The following is a 19,505-nucleotide window of genomic DNA, read 5'->3' on the forward strand; positions in this document are numbered from 1 at the left end:
AATTATCCCACCTGAGCCACTACACAGTATGTCACTCCTGGTCATCATCATCATCATCATCTAAATATATGATTAGTATAATAAACGGCCAGCAATTAATTTGGACAGAAACTCTCTTCTCTCTTGTTGGAATACCACACTGAATTATGCAATACTATGCTCAGCTGTGCTGGAACTTCCATTCCTGCCATGATGTACAGACAAGTGCTGGAACAGACTGAGGCAACTTCTTTCCCATCCCAGAGGAAATTGGAGGTGACCCTTGGATTCATCAGTTTTTTACATCCCTTGATGTTGCACAAAAACTGAAATGGAATAGCTGGTGCTCTGACAACCCAAATACTCCTCTGAAGATAGCTGTTATTTCAGCTTTTACTTGGTCTTCAGTCCACTCTGGAAAATTGTATTTTTCCAACAAGGCCAGCCTGAGCTAACCTGATCCGAGTTTCAGGGTTACCATCTGGAGCAGATAGTTACCCTGTAAAACAGTGAAGTGGTAGACAACTGCACACCGGCGTCTAGTGTGACATTTAGTGTTGTGGAGCCACTCATATCATTTTGCCATACACAGGATGTGATCATGCAAGGCAAGTTAATGCATTTCACATCACAATTTACAGGAGCTATGACCAGAGTTCTACAATTGTTTCTTAAATGAGGAAAATCCAGACTTGCTTAAATTTGCCAAGGCATCCTGAATTGCCATCCCCAAACATGATGTAAATAATGGAAGGAGATGTATCAAGAGTCTGGTGTACACCACAAACATGCTATCAGGACACATCCTTAGAACGCTTAGATTCTTTGATTGGGATTGATGCAAAGGAAACATTATGAATATGCCGTCTGCAGCCGATTCTTAAAATGACTGACACATTGTACAGCCAGTAAAGGCGCAGATAGGATTACATGGTGGTTTCAAGACCCAGGGAGAAATCACGTACATAAGGGTGTTGCACAGGGCTCGAAGTAATTAAATGGCCTAAAATGTATACATCTGACATAAATGTGATCATTAATGTGTACAAAATATGACTATAGATGACTAGATATACACTATATTACCAAAAGTATTCACTCACCTGTCCAAATAATTGAAATCAGGTGTTCCAATCACTTCCATGGCCACAGGGGTCAGCGGATGCTGAGGCGCATAGTGTGCAGAGGTCAGCAACTTTCTGCAGAGTCAATCACTACAGACCTCCAAACTTCATTTGGCATGTGGCCTTCAGATTTACTCAAGAACAGTGCGTAGACAGCTTCATGGAATGGGTTTCTATGGCCTGGTGGGTACCAGGGATAGGTGTGTTCAGAACCCTGCAGCTCTGTATGTTGGAACAAAGAGGCAGAAAACTTAGCTTGCGTTCAGCTCGACTGCAGGATTTATTCTCTCCTTAAAAGACATATGCAACTGGATGGTTGTTTATATTGTCTCTATACATTTCATTTCTCTTGTGTCCCTCAGTCTATTTATTTTGCAGCAGGTGTGACGATCACAGCAGGTGTGACGATCACAGCAGGTGGGTGCCCCCCCCCCCCTTACCGGCACCTGAAGTGCAGCCGCGTCCTTGGCCGCTAATGCGGACCCCACATCATATACCCCACTGGTTGTTTAGTCGCTCTCTCTCCTCTGCCGAAGCGAGTGCTGGCTGGCTTGCAGCTCCGCCGAGCCATAGTATCCCGGTGTGGTATGTGCCGTGTGTGCGTTCTGCAGGTATGTAGCACAGTCTCATGATGTGAAGAGGTCATAAGGTGCTGTGCTGACAGTCCTCTGTTGTAGGTTTGCGTGTTGGGCCAAGATGGTGTGAGAAGTACCAGCCCTTTATCTTTCTTTACATTCACTTATTGTGTCTTTTTGTTATGCACCAAAACACAAATTAAAATAGTAAAAAACTACTTGGCAAGATATGTGATTCTGATTAGGAGTAGTGCCCAAATGTTATGCCTGGTCAAAATGCTGTACAAAGAAAAGAAGTTTAGTTGTAGGTGGTGTTTTATCTACTTTAGATACCTATTCATGTGCAATCCTTTGAGCTTGAAGATCTTCCACTCATCGTCTGTCATCTTTTACAAGAACATCTGCTCCTTGATCTCTGTCACACTCCCATGCACTATCCACTTCCTTGGACATTGCTGGTTGCCCTCATGTCATCCTCTCTGATTTGATCAAGCGTTTTGCTCTGGCATGTACTCATAATCAGAGTCAACGATGCTCTCACTGTGGAAACTCTAACATTCAAATAAGTCCAATACAATATTAACATTTTTCTGTGGATCACTCAGGGTAACAGATAAAAAACATGCATCAGGTGCTATGCTCAGTTGGTAGAGTGTGGAACCAAAAGCTGACAATGAGGCTCCAAGTAGGTCTAGAAGGAAATTAATTGATTTCACAACAGTGAGATGGTGTAGCGCGTCCCAGGCGGAGTCCCCATTTTGGAGTGTGGAGGTGCGGTAGCTCATGGTGCCGCTGGTGGCAGTGTGGCAAGTTAAGACTCAGGTGAGCAAAGGGTAAGAAGGGTACAAAAAGCCTGCCATACCTGAGATGTGAACTGGGGACTGCAATCCAAGACAACGTCAGCGGGGAGCCCATGGACCTGGGAGAATTGGAGGATGAGTATTCCAGCAGTTTCAGTGGCGGATGGGATCTTGGACATGGGGATTTAGTGGACCATCTTGGAGAAGCGGACCACAATGTTACAAAAATTGGTGATTTTTCTTTTTATCCCCCTGTTAAAAAGATTTGTCAGGCCTGGACTAAAAGGAGGACTCAGATGCAGGGCAGAATCAAAATTCAACAGACTTTTATTCTGAAATTCGTTGGGCGTTCAAGACAGAGAGACAAATGAATAGGCTATAAAAACCTAATCTGACTTCACTATCGACATGAGAAAACAAACAAACAAACCAAAGAAATCAAAATCGCTCCAAAAGGAGGAGAAGGGAAGAACACAAGATGCTCCACGAGGGAGGAAAAAACTAATAAATCAAAATCGCTCCGCTAGGGAGGAAAACTATGACTAAGTATAGAAAACACTGATCTAAGAAACTAAGAAAACAAAGGCGCTCCAAAAGGGAGGATAACAGAGGCTAATTATCTACTCTGAGCTTAACAAGAAAACAAGGCGCTCCAAAATGGAGGAAAGCAAAAGGCTGACTCTGAAAACCAAAACAAAAAGCACTATCAACAATTACAAACAAAATTCACTCTTCTCGAGGCACAAGGAAAACAGAACAAAAATCAACATGAACTTGAATACTTAGTAAGACGATGGCTGTGAAAAAGGGCTGGGGTGCACGCAGGAACGAGACACACTGGCACAAGACAAGCGAAGACACAGACTATTTAACACATGAGGGAGAGGGGAACAGGTGGAAACAATCAGGAATCAGGGATGACGTCAGACCGGGGACACAAGAGGAAAGGCAAGTGACCTGAAACGATAGGGAGGTTAGATTTTCAAAATAAAACAGGAAGTTCACAAGACAAAAAACCAAGACAAGACAAGACCTCACCGCTGTGTGACATTTTTTCCTCAACATGGCAAGTTTTTCCTCACTCATATCAAGGGTCTAATGACATAGGATGTCAATAACTGTACAGATTGTAAAGCCCATTGAGGCAAGGTGGTTGTGATTTTGGGCTATAAAAATACAATTGATTGGACTACCCAATGGTTAACTGAGCTAATTAGCTCACAATAGTTAGCTACAGCCAAAGAAAGCTACAATAAAGGGTATAGTGAGCAGCATCCTATAGTCTTGGTGTTGTTGTATTCTTGAGAAATTATACAAATTACACATTTCATAAATTCAAGGCATATTACAATCACTAGTTCATTGATGAAATCAGTTGAAGGTGACAGTGTTTTCACAAACATCAGCAGTTAACTTTAGCAGGTAAAAAAGCCCAAATATTTCCATTACAAGGGACCCAATGGAAATCGCATGCGCACTGCCAAAAGAATGTGACAATGTGTGCCAAACCAACTCCCAATGTGGTCTTAATGATTACAGCCAGTGTTGGCCAGTAACTAGTTTAACTACATTTCTCAGTAGCGTGGTGGTAGTGTAGCTGTTTTCTGAATCAAATAGCTTCTCAGTAGCTTAGCTCTTTTATTGACCAAGTAGTGTGGTAGCGTCCACACAAGCTACATTTTTTCAAACACCTCTGAAGCTCAGTGCAGCGGAGCTTTCTGCTGCGCTCTGAAATAAAAGGATCAGACAGTGACGCCACCGCCATACACAGACGTGTATGTGGAGCCGACGGAAGCACTTCCGTATGACGGTGACATCACAAACCAATCCTTGGGAGGAGGCCTACAACGTCTCTGCTGCAGGGGAATACAGGCAGGTGAGCTTGAGTGAGTTATGTTACTTGATGGAAAAATGGGTGAGGAGGCCTTATCTCATAAAAAATGCGCTAATTTGTATAAATAAAAAAAAATAAAAAAAAATAAATAAAAATCAGATCGTGTGATAAAGCCAGGCTCAAAATATTTTTTGTTGTCATATTAGATGGGAAAATAATAAACAGAGGGGTTTATGGACATCTACTTCTGTTATCCTGTAAATCAGTATATACTGTCAATAGCCAGAGTTTTTAGAAATAATCGTTTTCTGTGATTTCGTGTAAATGAAAGGCCAAACCATGCCTGGGTTTATCACACAAGCTGATTTCGTTTTTTAAAATGTATGCAAATTAGCGCATTTTTAATGAAATAAGGCCTCATTTGCATATTTAAACATTAAAATACAAAAAACTTGCATTACATTTTTTTCTTTGCTTTACATGAGTAATCAACTGAGAAAATGTCATGGTGATATCTATTATTTAATTTTTTTACCCCATTCACCTATAGTGTCTCGCCTTAAGCCACTCACATTCCTAGTAACCTTCACTGCACTTAATGATGTTGACCTCCTAGAGTGCTATCAATGACATAAATGAGTTCCTCATGCCCAGAAGCTTGGAAATACATAGTTGGTTTATATTTCTATCCCATTTAGATCTAGTCCGGTGGCATAATGAAATTACCGTTACGGAGGTGATAAAAGCACCAAATTTTGCATGGTGTTTCCTTAGGGTCTATAGTGTAAATGTGGCCTAGGAGCCCTCAGAAAAAAAACTTCATATTGGCAGTATATCAATATCAATGAAATATGCTTAAAACACAGTGATTTTCAAGTTCCTGCACAAGATAAAGTGTTCAAATGAATCCCAAAGTTAACATTTTATAGTTTTATTTATGTGTATGAACTTTTACATTACTAAAGCTTCAATACATGACAAGTATTGAAAAAGTATAATCTTTATTGGCCCTGTAATTAATAATTATGAGTCGTTACAGGTGCATTTGCAAAGAGGTGAGCAGTCTTGCCAGCCCATAGAGCCCCATTGTGAACCCGGAAATGTTGAGTACACCAAAGTATTTCAGCAACTGCTTGGCCGATTTGGACAATATTGGAGTGGTTTTGGGGGTTATTTAGGATGCTGAATCCATTTCTGACATTTTCAATTTAAACCAAAAGTGGCCATATTTCAACTCCCGGTGGACTGATTTTTATTAATTTTGAGTCGATTTTGAGGTTATTTATATGCTTAATACATTGGACCTGCATTTCAGAATCAATAGAGCACAATGTCACTGGTGTGAATGTTGAGACCTAATTTTTCTTCAAATTGCTTCAGTTCTGCTTGCGTTTTTTGGCTGCTCAATTTTGTGTGATTGTCACTGTGGTAACTGCATAAGGCAGAATACTGGCTGGATGGAAAGATGGACAAAACAGAGCTTTTTATATTTGGATCATATCATCTCAATGCAAGTAAGTTGATCAAATAGAAGCAAATAACAGTGATTACAGTATGTATGTAGTGCATACATAAAGTCTGTGTAAAGCAAATTTAGCAATTTTCTTCAAAACACATTAAACAGATCATAAATGTATTTCCTTAAAACATGTAAAAAGCCATTCAACCATTTAGAATTTAATTTTGGAGCTAAGCTCACAAACTGTGTTTCACGATTTCTGTGTTCAGGATTTAATGGGCAGGTCAGAAATCATGGCCACATTACATAACACGGACATGATTTGCACAAACCCGGCCCTGCTGCGGAAGCCATATAAATACATTCAGCGCATTAGTTTTGGAGGTTTTTCCGCTCACTCTCGAGTCATAGCATCTCTTAGAATAGTTTGCAGCTAGCTAACCAGTCAACCAGTCAGGCTGACAACCCGGGCCAGCTCGGACATAACGTGCACGGGCTCAGGTCAGGTAGGGTCGGGCTTGATTATTAGGCCAGATCGAAGCTCTAAGTGTAAGTGTGTGCTTATGTATGTTATAAATATTGTACATTTGGGCAACTAAAAGCATTTTGCTGAAGGTGCAAATCCTGAAAGTGATGTTACATCGGGCATCCTGTCATGCCCATGTAATGTTAGCAAATGTTATTGCATTTAATCATGACATGATTTGGCCTCATTCCCTGAGCAGAGTCCATCTGACAGCCCAGTGATAATCTACAGGTAATATTTTATGTGCACCAATATAGGGTTTTATGTTGGTGTGTAATGTAAAACATGGACTGTGAGGAACAAGGCTGAGCACTATCAGTGTCTGACTCAGAGTCAGTTTCTGGCTCGGATGGCTCAAACAGGTCGGGCTGGGTCTGTCGGATGATGCTGCTAGCTTCCATTGTTACTGTAGTTTACGTCCTTGTACAGTACACGGAGGAGGCTCCTCTCCCGCACGTTGGCGTGGTTCCAGTGCCTCTAACTGACACGCCCCCAGCGTTTCACAGCAGAGAGAAGTGCTTGTTTTTCCATGATTTTCAGACCTAATTTTATATACTTGGCAATTGTTTTAATCTTTCAAATTTGGCTCAGTGGTCAATGACACATGTTTCTGTGGTATGACAAACTCATAGCACAAATTTATTTCTGCTTTACACTGACCTTAATGTTACCACAGCTACCAAAAGAAGTTAGACTACTTTGCTTCATCACCCCAAACCTAATAGCGCACAAGTTCTGGCGAGCAGAAAGAGAGGGTGACTGGTTGCTGCAACAACAACATACCTTGAAGAGATGCTACCCTATTTCTTTGCTGCTGGTCATCACAACTACTCAAGATGGATCACATGGCATCTGCGCGACATGCAGCACCTTCCTGCTACTGCCAAGGATGACCTCCTCGCCGGAAGCCATGTGTGCTGCCACTCAGATGGTGCAGCTGCAGTGAGTGGAGATATGTTTGGGGAGCAGACATGCATCAAGCAAGGGAAGGGAGTGAAAGGCATGTGGTGGTGGGGAACAAGAGAAGAATGGAGCTCTCTACCCTCTTTATCTACGAGTTTGGCTTGGTCCCTGCATCCATCATCGGTAAGTATGGATGCCTCAGAAACAGTAACAACTCTGTGATTGTTCAGTGTCTTGAAATCCTTGTTCCCAATCCCCACCCACCAGACGTTGTACTCGTTGATGCATCGCAGCTAATCTATCGCTTGGTGTGGCCATTTTAAGGCACTGTGGCTAATTTCTCAGCCAGAATGGGGCACCGGCTTGATCACTACATCACCGAAACATTTGTTATCTTAGACCGGTATGAGCAAGTCTCTGCCAATGACCACGAGAGGCAAAGAGCTGGGGGGAGCTCAATAGAGTACAACTGTCACTGAAAACCCCCCTACCTAGCCACGATAAAGTGATGAAGTACAAGACAATTGAGTGGAGTGTAGGCGAGCTCCTTTGCACACAACATAGGAGATCACATCAAGATGGTCAGACAGTATTGTCACTCATTACAAAGCAGCCAGGCGTGGTGCTAAAACTGTCCACATTCTCAGCAACGACACTGATGTGTTTGTGCTCATGGTCTGTTGGTGCTGGAGGGTGGGTATCACATGTCACCTGCAGATGGAGAGGTGGCTATGCATGCTCTCTAGGGTGTGACACCACCTCCTATCCCGTTGGCAAAGGGCAGGTGTCCCCGCTCAAGGCCATGAGAGTAGTACCTGGTGACCTGCGTCACTTCATTGGACAGGAGGGAGCGACTGATTTGGAAATCACAGAGACAGTGAGGGTTTTTTTTCCTGGCTCTGTACAGCCGCAGGAAGTCTGCATCTCTGAATGTCACCAGATATGACTTATACCGAAAGTGCAGAACGCCCCCAGCACTGAAGACACTGCCTACAGAGCGCAACATGCACCTCCATGGACGGCGTGCCCATCTACAGATGCTGCTTTAGAAACCAGCAGACTGCCCTGATCCACCAGCTGTGGACATCACCAAGTTTGGATGGAACAAGAAGGAAGGTGAGAAGGAAGGAAATCATCATGCCTGTCCTGGATGCAAGCCCCCTGTACCAGCTACTGCTTCTGCAATGGCTATGACAGTACATGCTGCACCCAGCTCACACACTCACAGCAAGAAGAGCAAGACGACAAAAATGTAGTCGAAGAAGAAGATGAAGACAGAGCTGATGATGATGTTGATGATGAATATATGGTTATATAGTGCAGAGTAGCAGAAGTACAAGGTGCTATTGCTTGATAAAAGTTTTCTAGTTTTCTGCTGTGATAATTTTGGGTATACTTTTGTTTTAAAATCTGTTCCAGGACTCTTGTGTTCTACCTGTAACTTGTATTATACTCCTTTCTCTATATTATTTAGCCATAGTCATAGTTTGATATGGTACTTGCCCTTGTTACCTCCAATGTCACCTCAGAGTGTAATGTTATGTGAATTAAAATGTACATATTCTGCATCATTTGGATAATTGTGTTCATAAATATCCTGCAATTTATTTTTATAGATTCAGTGTCCTCTAAAACATCTAAATTAACTCAAAATCAATCAAAACTGGGAGTTGAAATATGGTTTAAACTGCCATTTTGAATTTTGAAAATGTTGGATATTCCTGTCGGCATCAAATGTTGATACTTCATGGAGAGCACCTTGATCTTTGCCACCCTCACAGAAGAAGCACTTGTGAATATCCAGTCATTTCATTTCATCATTTCATCGGCTTTCCCCCTCCAGATTCAATAGCAGTGCGTCTAGCTATGTACTGTCACACACAAATAGGATATAAAGTGATGTGATGCAGAACTAATGGCCAAACTATGAACTCAGTAGATGGCTTAATGAATAACCTAAAGTTGAATTAAAAAATAAAAGAGAAAACCCAAGATCTCTTAACATTTAAGCAATTTTTGCTGCCTTTTTTTTTTATAATTCCGCCTATATTATACAGGTCTTTTGAGGTTTTTTGGGGTCTAAGATGTCTTGGTACTCTATTTTACACTTATAATTTGGAAGATCTACTGGCCAGAGCACAAATTAACAAAAGGAAGCTTTTTTAGTGGTCTTAAATGGCCATTACCATGAAAGTTTTACTCGAGAGGAAAAAACAAAAAAAAAGTTTTTCTTGGATATTGTTTTGTGAGTGATTTGACACTAAATTTCAATATTTCAGCTGGGCTCCTAGGCTGAAATCATTCAGGAGGCCCTAAAGAAGCTTCATGTAAAATTTGGTGCTTTTATCACCTCGGTAACGGTAATATGTAATTTGTGCGCTAACCAACTGGACTAATCCTAATAAGATACACACATTTACAATTTTGTGCATGAAAACTACATATTACAGAGGTCAATGACTGCTAGCTGACCTCAGGGGTCAAACTGAGAATGCCTCCACATCTTAAATCAAAGCTTATCTCCTGAAGAACAAACCCTGAAAGTTTCATGCTTCTTTCACAAAAAGCAAGATTGTCCATATTTTAAGAGCTTAACAGCCCCACCATAAGGCTTGCCTGTAGAGGTGGGTTTTGAGCAGCCGCTTAAAACTGTCCACAGATTCAGTGAATCTAAGGGAATGGGGAAGATTATTCCACAATGTTGGGGCTAAAACAGCAAAGGCACGGTCACCTTTAGTTTTACGTGTAGAGTATGGAATGGATAAAAGGCCGAAATTTGAGGAGCAGAATTAGGAACAAGGAGATCTGAAATGTAACTGGGGGCAAGGTCATGAAGTGCTTTATATGTATCAGTAAGATCTTATAATTGATTCAAAATTTCACAGGAAGCCAATGAAGGAATGCAAGAACAGGAGTAATATGGGACCGACAACTGGTTCTGGTAATCTAGACGGGAGAAAATGAAGCTGTGAATTAATTGTTCCACTTGTGATAGTCACACAATATACATGTAAGTGCCAGGTGTAAACAGGGCCTGTATTGTCATTCCCTCACAAGATAATTCAGTTCTGTTTCTAGTCCCTTCTCACTATGCCAAATTCTCCAATATTCCTCTTTCTCTTCTTCTTTTTCTCAAAATTCTTGCCTTCCCCTTCTTCTTGGCTCCTAATCAGCATATTTTTCATGATTGCGCTTTCTCTCTTGGTGGCTGCAGTTAGCAAGAAGCCCACAGCAGCACAATTACTAATTAAAGACAGCTAATGAACGTAAGCATTAGCATATCGATAAAGGATCCCACTCTCTCTGCCCGGCTGCTGAGTTGTCCGTGATGCTGTGTCCGTGGCCAACCACACAGAGCGAGGCAGCTCAGAGGATAAAAAAGGGCAATGCAGACTACTGGCAAACATACAGGTTCTAACAAGCAGATACTTCAAAACTAAGATTAGAAGATAATCAGTTACATCATCAAGCAATAGATACTAAAATCTCTGCAATCTCTAAACTGTCATCTGAGCATAGTCAAATAGTCCAATGCAACATTCCTTTATGAACCTCATTCTAAGAGCTGTATTGTAGGCAGCTGGTCTCAGTTTCTTGAAGATGTTTTACCTCTAATTCTAGGGACCTCTTCAGTTCTCACTGACTGGAGGGGAGTTGCAGGCTTTTAAAACTATGTGGGAGAGTGTCCTTACAGTGTCTTTAAGGACATGTGTGAGCTCTGAGTTTCATAGTCATAGGGCCACTCGTGGGACGTTGACCCAGCTGGTCTTCATGTGGGTTTCTAGGGCTAGGCGAGCCCAGGTGTGAATGGTTATCAAACTGTCTTTGTTAAACTAAGTACTGAATTGTAGGTGGGAGATGAGTAATGTTGTGCCACCCCCCTGTTAAAATTTGGTCGTACAAGTTAGACATGAGTGATTCCTTTACTCCTCCTTCAAACCATCTGTCTTTTCTGGCCAATATGTTTACATTATTGTCCTCAAAAGTCCGACCTGAGTAGTTAACATGAGAGGCGTTTGTGCCATTCATTTATGGAGAGGTTGTTTTTTCTCCCCAAATGACAAATCAGACATAAAGTTTTTGCCTCAGTGTGTTGATACATTTAAAGTGAACCGGGATTTGATGTTTATTCAAGATCCTTTCTCAGATCTTCCCGCAACATATGGAATGATGCTGTTGTTACAAATCTCATCCCCAGTTCTTGCTGACATAGGCGGCACCGGGGTAGGGCTTGGTTGGGCTATAGCCCCATCAAGAATTGTGTTTGCCCTACTGTTAGCCCTACCATAAAACAACCAAGAGAAGTGCGGAGTCCAACAGCGCCTCCACGTCGCAAAGGCATTCAGGCAGCTGCGATGACAACTGTCACTGATCTGGGTTAATTAAGTGTTGGCCTCCAGCATCCCCATTATTATTAATCAACATAGACCGTCACTGTCCTGAGATCAGTGGGGAACCTGTCAGTCCGTACGTCACTAATGTGAGCGCGCTTTTAGTGTATGCTCGTCACAGAGACATTTAGTTGATGCTGACTTTGTTAGAAGCTACCTGGCTGTAGTTAGCGGCCTACAGTCACGTTATTTAGTTCAAAATGTATCAAAACAAATTTGTTTTTAAACGCCGTCGGATGGAGCAACAGAAGGTGGTGGCGGGCATGTTGAATAAAACTATGGATACACCGACACCTGCAGGCGAAGATGACCACTCCGGTCCCGCCTCTTCCATGTGCCAGGCTCGGCCGGAGGAAGATAAGCTAGAAGAAGAGGAGATGGAGCAGCAGCGGGAGCAGGAGGAAGAGGATGAGGACGAGGAAAGGGACTGGCATGGCCAGCCACAGCCAACAACTGCGGGCACGGACACTGGCCATGATGCTAATGCTAACACTGACATTAGCCAACAACCCGGGGATGGACCGCGGCGCCCCATCAGGAAAATGTACCCTTCAAGGCTAACCGGGCGCTCACACCAAAAGCGACTTGAGCGACCGAGGCGACCAACTGCCATTCATTTTCAATGTACACTGGCGACGAGGAGCGACCGGAGCGACCGGCGGCGTGAGCGACGCGATTTCAGCGACGCGACGCGATGCGAGCGACGAGAGTTGACAGACGCTCAACTTTATGCAAATGAGCAGCGGCGCGACCGCGGCGACAGCCAATTGGAGCTGATCTGGAATCCGACGGCGGAAAAAGGTGGAAAAGGGCGGAAAATCAGAGGATAACAATGGATGAAAAGCTCATTATTGCGGTCTCCGGTTTCCCGGAATTATATGATGCCAGTCTGTTTGTATACAGAGATAACAGGAGAAAAAATGAGGCTTGGAGGAAGGTTTCAGACGTTGTTGGACTGTCTGGTGAGTTGTAGGTTACTGTAGGAAGGCTACATATAAATAAATGCAGACAATAACATGCTGTGTCTATATGAAGAGGGAGAGATAGTGATGTTGTGTATGTTTACAGTTGATGATTGTAGGAAGAGGTGGAAGAATGTGAGGGACACTCACAGAAGGGAGAGAAAGAAAGAGAAGGAGAGGTGCAGGAGCGGGGCCGAGGCGTCCACAAGTCGACCGTGGCATTACAGCCAAATAATGGCATTTTTAAATCCATTCATGGAAGACAGGGCAACCACCAGTAACTTCCCGGCAAGTCAGGGGCAGGGAGATGCAGGCAATATAGGAGAGGATGCCGCCACCACCAGCCAGGCCAGCAGTGAGGTAGAGGGAGAGGGAGAGGATATATTTACCCTCTTCTTTGAGCCCGTGCCCCAAGAGTCTGAGGCCCCATCACACACATTCACAGCTCCGTCCACATCCATACTCACACCCACATTCACATCCACACCCACACCCACACCATCACCATCACCATCTACCTCCAGGGAGAGGTCTAGGCCTAGGGGACAGAAGAGGCCACATGAGGAGTCCCTCTCTCCCTTTGAGAGGCAGCTGATGGGTGCTGTGGAGAAGGCTGTGACCCAGACAGCACCCCCTGACCCAGACAGGCAGTTCTTTGAAGGCCTTCTCCCTGACCTGAAGGCCCTGTCAGCCAGAAGGAGGGCTGATGTTAAATTTCAGATACACAAAATAATTTTTGATGCCACCTGCCAGGAATTCGCTGAAAAAGAACAATCATAATTTTTGTTAAGATTTTTGTTCCAAATTGTTCCAAATTGTTCCAAGTTGTTTGTCAATGTTTTACAGTTCATAATCTTTTCTTCTTTTTTGTGTGTTGTTGTTATTGTTAAAACCGTTATTTCATTTTATAAAGCCTGTTCCATTCTACTTTAAAAATGTTTAATAAATACTTCCTCTTCCAAAAAATGATTTTTTTTCTGTAAAGACTTCAGTCACTACAGTATCCAAGTAGTGGAAGAGAGTGAATGATTGAATTAGACAATTTTATACATTCATATGCACCTAAAAGTGTGGTAATAATGTTGTACTCATACCACCTGAAGCAGAGAAGGTTGAAAATATGACTGCATTGTAAATTGTAGTTACTAGAATCAACAAAAGGTCAATATTTGCAATCACAATGATGCTTGGAATGTAACTCTGTGATCAATTATTATAACTATTATTTCTGAACGAGACACTGAAGAAAAATTATCACCAACAGGAGGAGGAGGAGAACATGCTCTTTAGTTTAATGTAGTTGGTTCTTAAAAGAACCTTTTTTTGTTGTTGTGTTTCCTCAACTATAACCTAGGTTGCCATGGCACTGCACCCTCGGCTGAGAAGTAGGAAGCATAGATCTCCCTCACACGGATGGCCTCCTTTGCAGCATTGTTGCTTCCCACTCTTGTCAGATCCTGCAGCACTGAGACCTCCCCCTCTGACACTGGTACTGGTTCCCTCCTGGTCCTGGTGTTCCTCCTGATGTAGTTGTGCAGGATACAGGTCGCCTTCACACATGCATCCACATTTTCAGGGCTCACACCAATGACCCGACGGTACATGCGCCACTGACTGGACAGGATTCCAAAGGTGTTTTCAACAATCATCCTTGCTCTGTACAGCCTGTAATTGAAGACCCTGTTTGTTGGAGGGAGGTTGGCTCCTGGAAAAGGCCTCATGAGGTCCCGGCGGAGGGGGAAGGCTTCATCTGCCACAAACACGTGGGGCTGTGGTCCCAAATGCTCCGCTCCTGGAAGCAGGGCATCTTCAGGGAGCTGGAGAGTGTGATCCACGAGTGTCTGACCAAAGGTGGAGTTTGCCAGGGTCCCTCCATCACTGGTCCTACATAGCTACCAACATCTACCACACGGAAGCAGTATTTTGCATCCACAACTGCCAAGAGGACAATAGAGAATGTTCCCTTGTAGTTGTGGAACAGTGAGCTGGAGTTGTTTGGAGCCTGGATGACGACATGCTTTCCATCTATGGATCCCAAACAGTTCGGAAAGTTCCAGCGCTGGTAGAAGTCGGCAGAAATGGCTCTCCAATCTTCTGTTGTTGGGATAGGCATGTATTCATCCACCAGGCAATCCCATATTGCCCTGGCCACTTCTGCTACAATGCTGCACACTGTGGAATGCCCCACACGATAGCTGTACGCTATGGTGCGAAAAGAATCCCCAGTTGCAAGGTATCTGTTAAATGAGAGAGATATGGATGTTAAAGATAAATGATTAGGCTATATTAAATTCACACACACATTCACATACACACATAATCATATATTGTGTACAGAAACAACACATTCATCCACACACTAATAAGATAAAGGTGAACAGACATTTAGGTTAAACTTCATTAACCTAAAACTAAAAAGAAACAGAGGAACATAAGCTACTTTTTTTTTTTTTTTTTCTAAAATTTAGCTTTATCATTTTTAATACAATTTACATGCCATTTATTATTGTTCAGACAAAATTAGGGAATAAAGTCAATAAAACCACTTTCAGGAATAATTTGTATAGTCAGGCAGTCCTCTCTCTCTCTGTGTGTGCGTGTGTGTGTGGTTTCTCACCGCAGACAGATAGCCAGGCGCTCACCGGGACCAATAGCTCGGCGATAGTTCGTGTCTATCTTGTTGATCCGTGGACCAACCTTGGTGAGGAGATCATCGAACTGGCTTTTATCCAGCCGGAAATAACACTGGAACCAAGCGTCATCAAAGCGGAGCTCCTGAATCAGCCTGTGAAATTCTCCGTGGAGATGCCGGGTTCTCAGTACTTTATGGACCCAGATGGACCGACGGCAACGGGCCCTGCGTTTCCATCGCAAATATGCCGATGCAACACAAAGAAGGCTGCCCAAAGTGCGATCCATGGTGAAAGAGGGAACCGATGTGATAGATGGATTATTATATAGGCCTATGCCTGCTGCTTGAAAGACCCGCCCCTTCGGTCGCTACTGTCGCTGCAGTCGCTGCCACACAGGCGACTGCAGCGACGCGATGTGAGCGACCAGAGCGACCACAGGCGATTTTATCGCCTTTGGTGTGAGCGCCCAGTGAGAGAGATATGGATGTTAAAGATAATTGATTAGGCTATATTAAATTCACACACACATTCACATGTACACATAATCATATATTGTGTACAGAAACAACACATTCATCCACACACTAATAAGATAAAGGTGAGATATGGATGCTGGAAAGAAAGAAAGCACAGGGACATGTAGTGAATGACACTGTGGGATTTTTCGCTTTAATGTGACCTTACTGGGATGCTTTTGTGGATTTATCCAAACTCATCTGTATTTCACTGACCATGCCCGTGACCTCTGCTTCGTGCGAACACAGTTTCTCATGCCTCTGTTTGAGAACTATCTACGGAACAGCAGCAGTGATACCCGAAACAGCAACTTGGCGCTGTTGTCCATCAACAAACAAAGGACAAAGACTTTGGATGTTCAGCGCATCATCAACATCTTTGCATCCAATCACAAAAACCATCGGATTGTATTTATTTGAAAATCTCAACCTGGTGAGTTTTAATATTGTTTTTATAGTTTTGGGGAACTTTGCTGACTTTTTTATTGGTTTTGCTTGTTGCCTGTTTCATGCTCGTCCTTGCTTCGGTCTTGTTGCCAAATTAGCATACTTAATTTGTTGGAGATGTGTTTTGACTCTTGGCTGTTGTGTGGTGGACTATATGTCAGGATCTGGGACCAGGGACTCAAACACAGACAAGAGTGATGTTTTAACACGCTTGAATTTATTGATAGAACACAAAACAGGTTGTGGTTGGTGTGGCAGGTGTTCTGAGGCGTCAGGGAGTGGAAGTGGTGCTCAGGCTCCAGGGCTCGAGGTCTGCAGTGCTGGCAGGTTGACTGGGTCCAGGCTCAGTACTGGTGGTCTGAGGTGAGACAGAGAACAGGGTTTAGCAGAAGTTTCTAAACACGAGAATTAGTTCAGGTGCGGCTGGCTTTTTCTCACAATGACTGATTCAACGATCCAGCGGGGTCTGGAAGGTTGGCCTGGATTATAAGGGTGTGCTGACTGCAGGTAGATGAGCTGCAGGTGTGCTGACCGGAGCTCTAGCGACCACGGCCACCAGTGGCTTCCAGAGGAAGAGACGGATAGAGCACAACACAGGGACAGACACCAAACCAAAACACACCAAGCACACCAAAAGGGGGCAAAAGAAGGCAAAAACTACAAACATACACACACTATGCAGGAGGCCTGGATCACGACCTGCAGGTCGTGACAGTACCCCCTCCCCCGATGGGCGCTCCCAGGCGATCCTCCAGGTCTCTCTGGATGAGCGCGGTGGAAGGACCGGATGAGGGTGGCGTCCAAAATCCGCCGCCTGGGGACCCAGCTCTTCTCCTCAGGCCCATAACCCTCCCAGTCGATGAGCTACTGCAGGCCGCGGCCCCAGTGGCGGGAATCCAAAATCTGGCGCACGGTAAATGCCGGCTGGCCATCAATGAGCCGGGCGGGTGGAGGGGCTGGGGGAGGAGGGAGCAGTGGGCTGATGAGGACAGGCTTAAGCAGGGAGACGTCAAAGCTTGGGTGGACCCTCAGAGAGTGGGGCAGCTGGAGACGGACGGTCACGGGGATGATCACTCTCTCAACCACAAAGGGACCAATATACTTAGGTGATAGTTTCTTAGAGACAGCTTTCAGAGGAAGATGTCTTGTGGAGAGCCATACCTTGTTTCCAACCGAATAGGTGGGTGCAGGGGTGCGGCGACGGTTGGTGTGGTGTTGATACTCGGCTGAGGTCCTCAGCAGGGCAGCATGGGCTCTGTGCCAGGTGCGGTGGCATCTCCGGATGTATGCCTGGACTGAGGGGACTGCCAACTCTCTCTCCTGAGTGGGGAACAGCGGGGGTTGAAAACCATAAACACATTGAAAGGGTGACAGACCTGTGGCAGATGTGGGCGAGTATTGTGGGCGTACTCCACCCATGGGAGCTGAGAACACCAGGATGTGGGATTGGAGGATGCCAGGCAGCATAGGGTGGTCTCCAGCTTCTGATTAGCCCTCTCTGCTTGACCATTAGCTTGAGGATGGAACCTAGAGGTCAGGCTTGTGGTGGCTCAGATGGCACGGCAGAATGATTTCCAAACAGCTGAGGTGAATTGTGGGCCTCTGTCAGAGACTATGTCCAGCGGCAGGCCGTGAATCATAAAGATCACTGAAACCAGGAGCTCAGCAGTTTCCTTGGCTGTGGGTAGTTTAGGCAGAGGCAGATAACGGGCAAACTTGCTGAAGCGGTCCACCGCAGTGAGCACAACTGTCATACCTTTAGACGGTGGAAGCCTGGAGACTGTCCTCATGTCTGGCCACCAGAACCGCCTGCGCAGGAATGCTAGTGAGTGGGCCGCTCCCGGATGGCACGAGAGTCTGGAGAAGTGCCCCCACTGTAACACAGATGGTCGGACAGAGAGGGGTACAAATAGACGGCCCCGGGGGCCGTTACCTGGATCTGACTGATGCTGCAGAGCCGCTCTCACTTCCCTCTCAATCTCCCAGGTAGCTGGCCCGATAATGCAGGTCTTGGGAATGATGGTGTCTGGCTCCATAGTTGTCTCCACCCTCTCGAATAGTCGAGACAGTGCGTCAGGCTTGATATTTCTATATTCCTAGAACCAGGCCTGTAGGTGAGAGCAAAATTGAAGCGACCAAAGAACAGGGCCCACCTGGCTTGACAAGGGCTGAGGCGTTTAGCAGAACTGATGTACTCTAGGTTCTTAAGGTCGGTCCAAACCACGAACGGCTGCTCCGCGCCCTCAAGCCAGTGTTGCCATTCCTTGAGAGCCAGTTTTACCGCCAGCAGTTCGCGGTTCCCAACGTCCTAATTCCTCTCTGTGGAAGATAAACGGTGGGACAGAAAGGCACATGGGTGAAGCTTATTATCCTCTGGAAACCGCTGGGAAAGGACAGTTCTGACACCCACGTCCGAGGCATCCACCTCACCACAAACTGCCGAGAGGTGTTAGGCTGGGTGAGGATAGGAGCGGAGGTGAACCTCTTCTTCAACTCAGAAAATGCTCCTTCAGCCTCAGGAGTCCAAAGAAACGGCCTAGCTGGGGAGGTAAGTGCGGTTAAGGGAGCAGCAACACGGCTGTAATTTCTGATGAAGCATCTACAGAAGTTAGCAAAACCCAAAAACCTCTGGAGCTGCTTCCTACTCTCGGGCTCGGGCCAATCCAAGACTGCTCTCACCTTCTCAGGGTCCATCCTCACCTGACCCTGGGCGATGATGTGGCCAAGAAACATGACGGTGGAGGCGTGGAACTCACACTTCTCTGCCTTGATGAACAGACGGTCCTCCAGCAGCCGCTGGAGGACCTGGCGAACATGCTGAATGTGTTCAGCTTGGTTCTGGGAAAAAATTAGGATATCATCAAGGTAGACAAACACGAATCTGCCCAGCATATCTCTCAATACGTCGTTTACCAAACACTGAAAAACTGCAGGTGCGTTGGTGAGGCCGAAGGGCATCACTAGGTACTCAAAGTGTCCTAGGGGAGTGTTAAAGGCCGTTTTCCACTCATCCCCCTCACGGATCCGGACTAGATGGTAGGCGTTGCGCAGGTCTAGTTTGGAGAAGATAGTGGCTCCCTGGAGGGATTCAAAGGCAGAGTTCATGAGGGGAAGTGGATATTTATTCTTAACTGTAATGTCGTTCAAACCTTTGAAGTCGATGTATGGCCTGAGTGATCCATCTTTTTTGCCCACAAAGAAAAACCTGGCTCCTAGAGGTGAAGAGGAGGGCCGTATGATGCCTGCCACCAGCGAGTTGGTGATATACTCCTCCATAGCTGCGCGCTCTGGCCGGGAGATGTTATACAGACGACTTCGGGGGAGCGTCGATCCTGGTAACAGGTCGATAGCGCAGTC

The 19,505-nt window shown here is 44.9% G+C and overlaps 1 long non-coding RNA gene across 1 annotated transcript; it reads right to left on the bottom strand.

Annotated features, from left to right (window-relative positions):
• Positions 1-16,343: 16,343 nt before the first annotated feature.
• Positions 16,344-16,800, bottom strand: LOC115580762 (uncharacterized). Its single transcript, XR_003983925.1, has 2 exons — positions 16,587-16,800; positions 16,344-16,506 (listed from the first exon to the last, which is right to left on the bottom strand). It is a non-coding gene; the product is annotated as an uncharacterized LOC115580762 (long non-coding RNA).
• Between the last annotated feature and the right edge of the window lie 2,705 nt (positions 16,801-19,505).

This window comes from Sparus aurata, chromosome 4 (genome assembly GCF_900880675.1).
Source record: "Sparus aurata chromosome 4, fSpaAur1.1, whole genome shotgun sequence".
NCBI classification, from domain to species: Eukaryota; Metazoa; Chordata; class Actinopteri; order Spariformes; family Sparidae; genus Sparus; species Sparus aurata.